The sequence below is a fragment of the Bombina bombina genome, chromosome 2 (assembly GCF_027579735.1).
Source record: "Bombina bombina isolate aBomBom1 chromosome 2, aBomBom1.pri, whole genome shotgun sequence".
Taxonomy (NCBI): domain Eukaryota; kingdom Metazoa; phylum Chordata; class Amphibia; order Anura; family Bombinatoridae; genus Bombina; species Bombina bombina.
This window is the reverse complement of record NC_069500.1, coordinates 357,784,911-357,791,064: the sequence shown is the minus strand read 5'-3', so window position 1 is coordinate 357,791,064 and position 6,154 is coordinate 357,784,911.

Sequence of the window (6,154 nt, the reverse complement as noted above, 5' to 3'; positions counted from 1 at the left end):
GCCACGAGTCCCGTGTTGCGGCATCTATAGGAAACATCTTTTTAAAAGCAGGAGGGGGAGAGAACGGTACACCTGGTCTATCCCATTCCTTAGTAATAATTTCTGAAAACCTCTTAGGGATTGGAAAAACGTCAGTGTAAACAGGTACTGCAAAGTATTTGTCCATTTTACACAATTTCTCTGGGACTTCAATGGTGTCACAGTCATCCAGAGTCGCTAAAACCTCCCTGAGCAACAAGCGGAGGTGTTCAAGCTTAAATTTAAATGCTGTCATTTCAGAGTCAGACTGAAGTAACGCCTTCCCTGAATCAGAAATGTCACCCACAGATAGAAGCTCTCCTGCTTCGGCTTCTGCACATTGTGAGGGTATATCAGACATAGCTACTAAAGCGTCAGAAAGCTCTGTATTTGTTCTAGCCCCAGAGCTGTCTCGCTTTCCTTGTAACCCTGGCAGTTTGGACAATACCTCTGTGAGGGTATGATTCATAACTGCCGCCATGTCTTGTAAGGTAAACGCAGTGGACGCGCCAGATGTACTTGGCGTCACTTGAGCGGGAGTTATAGGTTCTGACACGTGGGGAGAGCTAGATGGCATTATCTCCCTTTTGTCAGTCTGAGAAACCTCTGGTGATAAATCTTTAAAAGCCATAATATGGTCTTTATAACTTATAGAAATGTCAGTGCATTTGGTACACATTCTAAGAGGGGGTTCCACAATGGCTTCTAAACATAATGAACAAGGAGTTTCCTCTATGTCAGACATGTTTAACAGACTAGTAATGAGACCAGCAAGCTTGGAAAACACTTTAATAAATGTGAAAAAGCAATTATACAAAAACGGTACTGTGCCTTTAAGAGAAAAAAACTACCACATAAACTGCAAAACAGTGATAAAAAGTAGTAAACTCTACGAAATTTTTACAGTGTGTATAAGGGACTAAAGTAGCATTGCACCCACTTGCAAATGGATGATTAACCCCTTAGGCCCAAAAACGGATTAGAAAAACGTTAAAACCATTAACAAACAGTTAAACACACTGCCACAGCTCTGCTGTGGCTCCTACCTGCCCTTAAACACGATTTTGCAGGAAAAAAAACCCTCTATAGTGGTCCTAGATGCCAGAGGACTCCTTTAGGGAAGCTGGATGTCTCAGTCTGAAATTCAACTGCGCATTTAGAGCGCGAAAATAGGCCCCTCCCACCATGCACTCAATGTCAGAGGGCCTTAAAAAAGTACTCCTAGGAGTAATCTAAGTAGCCATGTGGAAAACTAGTCCCCAAATAAAGATATATCACCCTCAGAGAAAAAACGTTTTTTCTATAAACCATGCAAACGTTTTTACACTAAGTAATATGAGTATTAACATGAATATTACCTTTTTTGCAAGCATGATCCCAGTCGTTGTTAAATCACTGTATCAGGCTTACCTCAAATATACCAGGCACTGTCAGCATTTTCTAGACCTTATCATCTCTCTAGAAAAAAAATATACTGAACATACCTCAAAGCAGGTAATCTGCAGACCGTTCCCCCCAACTGAAGTTTTCTTTCCATACTCTTCAGTTATGTGTGAGAACAGCAATGGACCTTAGTTACAAACCGCTAAGATCATCAAACCTCCAGGCAGAATTCTTCTTCCAATTTCTGCCTGAGAGTAAAACAGTACAATGCCGGTACCGTTAAAAATAACAAACTCTTGATTGAAGGTAAAAACTACACTAAGTCACCGCATATCTCTTGATACTTCCTTTCTTGTCGAGAGCTGCAAGAGAATGACTGGGGGTTGCAGTTAGGGGAGGAGCTATATAGACAACTCTGCTGTGGGTGTCCTCTTGCAACTTCCTGTTGGGAAGGAGAATATCCCACAAGTAATGGATGAACCCGTGGACTGGATACACCTTTACAAGAGAAAACACATCTGGATGGAGCGACCACTCCCCCAGATGTAAAGTGTGACGGCTGAGATAATCCACTTCCCAATTGTCTACACCTGGGATATGTACCACAGAAATTAGACAAGAGCTGGATTTCACCCAAGCAAGTATCCAAGATACTTCTTTCATTGCTAGGGGACTGCGAGTCCCAACCCCGATGATTGACATATGCCACAATTGTGATATTGTCTGTCTGAAAACAAATGACTGGTTCTCTCTTCAACAGAGGCCAAACCTGAAGAGCCCTGAAAATAGCACAGAGTTCTAAAATATTGATTGGCAACTTCGCCTCTTGAGATTTCCAAACCCCTTGTGCTGTCAGAGATCCCCAGACAGCTCCCCAACCTGAAAGACTTGCATCTGTTGTGATTACAGTCCAGGTTGGACGAACAAAAGAGGCCCCTTGAATTATACGGTGGTGATCTAACCACCAAGTCAGAGAAAGTTGAACATTGGGATTTAAGGATATTAATTGGGATATCTTTGTATAATCCCTGCACCATTGCTTCAGCATACAAAGCTCGAGAGGTCTCATATGAAAATGAGCAAAGGGGATCGCGTCCTTGCTGCAGTCATGAGACCTAAAAACCCCATGCACATAGCCACTGAAGGGAATGATTGAGACTGAAGGTTCTGACAAGCTGAAACCAATTTCATTTGTCTGTTTTCTGTTAGAGACAGAGTCATGGACACTCAATCTATCTGGAAACCTAAAAAGGTGACGCTTGTCTGAGGAATCTAGGAACTTTTTGGTAAATTGATCCTCCAACCATGTCTTTGAAGAAACAACATTAGTTGATTTGTGTGAGATTCAGCAGAATGTAAAGACTGAGCAAGTACCAAGATATCGTCCAAATAAGGAAACACCGCAATACCCTGTTCTCTTATTACAGAGAGTAGGGCACCAAGAACTTTTGAAAAAATTCTTGGAGCTGTCGCTAGGCCAAATGGAAGAGCGACAAAACATAATTTATGTAAGAACTTACCTGATAAATTCATTTCTTTCATATTGGCAAGAGTCCATGAGCTAGTGACGTATGGGATATACAATCCTACCAGGAGGAGCAAAGTTTCCCAAACCTCAAAATGCCTATAAATACACCCCTCACCACACCTACAATTCAGTTTAACAAATAGCCAAGCAATGGGGTGATAAAGAAAGGAGTAGAAAGCATCAACAAAAGAAATTTGGAAATAATTGTGCTTTATACAAAAAATCATAACCACCATAAAAAGGGTGGGCCTCATGGACTCTTGCCAATATGAAAGAAATTAATTTATCAGGTAAGTTCTTGCATAAATTATGTTTTCTTTCATGTAATTGGCAAGAGTCCATGAGCTAGCACCGCAGAGATTAGATAGGAGCTGGATTCCGCCCAAGCAAGTATCCAAGATACTTCTTTCATAGCTTGGGGACTGTGAGTCCCACCCTGATGATTGACATATGCCACTGTTGTGATATTGTCTGTCTGAAAACAAATGAATGGTTCTCTCTTTAACAGAGGCCAAAACTGAAGAGCTCTGAGAATTGCACGGAGTTCTAAAATATTTATTGGTAATCTCGCCTCTTGAGATTTCTAAACCCCTTGTGCTGTCAGAGATCCCCAAACAGCTCCCCAACATGAAAGACTCGCATCTGTTGTGATCACAGTCCAGGTTGGCCGAACAAAAGAAGCCCCTTGAACTAAACAATGGTGATCTATCCACCACGTCAGAGAGTGTCGTACATTGGGATTTAAGGATATTAATTGTGATATCTTTGTATAATCCCTGCACCATTGGTTCGGCATACAAAGCTGTAGAGGTCTAATGTGAAAACGAGCAAAGGGGATCGCGTCCGATGCTGCAGTCATGAGACCTAAAACTTCCATGCACATAGCCACTGAAGGGAATGACATGGACACTGAATCTATCTGGAAGCCTTAAAAGGTGACCCTTGTCTGAGGAATGAAGACACTTTTTGGTAAATTGATCCTCCAACCATGTTTCCGAAGAAACAATACTAGTTAATTCGTGTGAGATTCTGCAGAACGTAAAGACTGAGCTAGTACAAAGATATCGTCCAAATAAGGAAACACCACAATACCCTGTTCTCTGGCTACAGAGAGTAGGGCACCTAGAACCTTTGAAAAGATTCTTGGAGCTGTTGCTAGGCCAAATGGAAGAGCAACAAATTGGTAATGCTTGTCTAGAAAAGAGAATCTCAGGAACTGATAATGTTCTGGATGAATCAGAATATGAAGGTATGCATCCTGCAAGTCTATTGTGGACATATAATGTCCTCGCTGAACAAAAGGCAGAATAGTCCTTATAGTCACCATCTTGAAAGTTGGTACTCTTACATAACGATTAAAAATTTTCAGATCCAGAACTGGTCTGAATAAATTTTCCTTCTTTGGGACAATGAATAGATTTGAATAAAACCCCAAACCTTGTTCCTGAAAAGGAACTGGCATGATTACCCCTGAAGACTCCAGGTCTCAAACACACTTCAGGAAAGCCTGAGCTTTTACTGGATTTGCTGGGATACGTGAGAGAAAAAAATCTTCTCACAGGAGGTCTTACTCTGAATCATATTCAATACCCTTGAGAGACAATGCTCTTAATTAATTGATTTTGGACAGAATTTATCCAAATATCCTTGAAAAACCTTAATCTGCCCCCTACCAGCTGAGCTGGAATGAGGGCTGCACCTTCATGCGGACTTAGGGGCTGATTTTGATTTCTTAAATTGCTTGGATTTATTCCAATTTGAGGAAGACTTCCAATTGGAAACAGATTCCTTGGGGGAAGGATTGAGTTTTTGTTCCTTATTTTGACGAAAGGAACGAAAACGGTTAGAAACCTTAGATTTACCCTTAGGTTTTTTATCCTGAGGCAGAAAAACTCCCTTTCCCCCAGTAACAGTTGAAATAATAGAATCCAACTAAGAACCAAATAAATTAATACCTTGGAAAGAAAGAGATAGTAATCTAGATTTAGATGTCATATCAGCATTCCAAGATTTAAGCCACAAAGCTCTTCTAGCTAATATAGCTAAAGACATGGATCTAACATCAATTTTGATAATATAAAAAATGGCATCACAAATAAAATGATTAGCATATTGCAGTAAGCGAATAATGCTAGATATGTCAGAATCCAATTCTTGTTGCGCTAAATTCTCCAACCAGAAAGTTGATGCAGCCGCAACATCAGCCAAAGAAATTGCAGGTCTGAGAAGATGACCTGAATATAAATAGGCTTTCCTTAGATAAGATTCAAGCTTCCTATCTAAAGGATCCTTAAAGGAAGTACTATCTTCCATAGGAATAGTGGTACGTTTAGCAAGAGTAGAAATAGCCCCATCAACTTTGGGGATTTTTCCCCAAAACTCTATAGAATTTGCTGGTAAAGGATACAATTTTTTAAACCTTGAAGAAGGAATAAAAGTAGTACCTGGCTTATTCCATTCCTTAGAAATCATATCAGAAATAGCCTCAGGAATAGGAGAAACCCCTGGAGAAACCACAGGAGGTTTAAAAACAGCATTTAAACGTTTATTAGACTGAACATCAAGAGGACTGGTTACCTCAATATCCAAAGTCATTAACACTTCTTTTAATAAAGAATGCATATACTCTATTTTAAATAAATAAGTAGATTTGTCAGTGTCAATGTCTGAGGAAGGATCTTCTGTATCAGATAGATCCTCATCAGAGGAGGATAAATTATTATGTTGTTGGTCAACATATGTTGTTGGAAATTTCATCAACTGAATGAGAAGTTTTAAAAGACCTTTTACGTGTATTAGAAGGTGGAAATGCAGATAAAGCCTTCTGGATAGAATCAGAAACAAATTCTTTAAAATTCATAGGTATATCATGTACATTAGAAGTTGAAGGATATGCAACTGGCAATGTACTATTACTGATGGACACACTATCTGCATGTAAAAGTTTATCATGACAACTATTACAAATGACAATCAGTGAAATAATTTCCACAATCTTACAACAAATGCACTTAGCTTTGGTAGAACCGATGTCAGGCAGCAATATTCCAGCAGAAACTTCTGAGGCAGGATCAGATTAAGACATCTTGCAAAATGTAAAAGAAAAAACAACATATAAAGCAAAATGATCAATTTGCTTATATGACAGTTTCAGGAATGGGGAAAAATGCAAATAGCATATTCCTCTGATAGAGAAAAAGGCAAGAGGCAAAGATCAATGGGGTA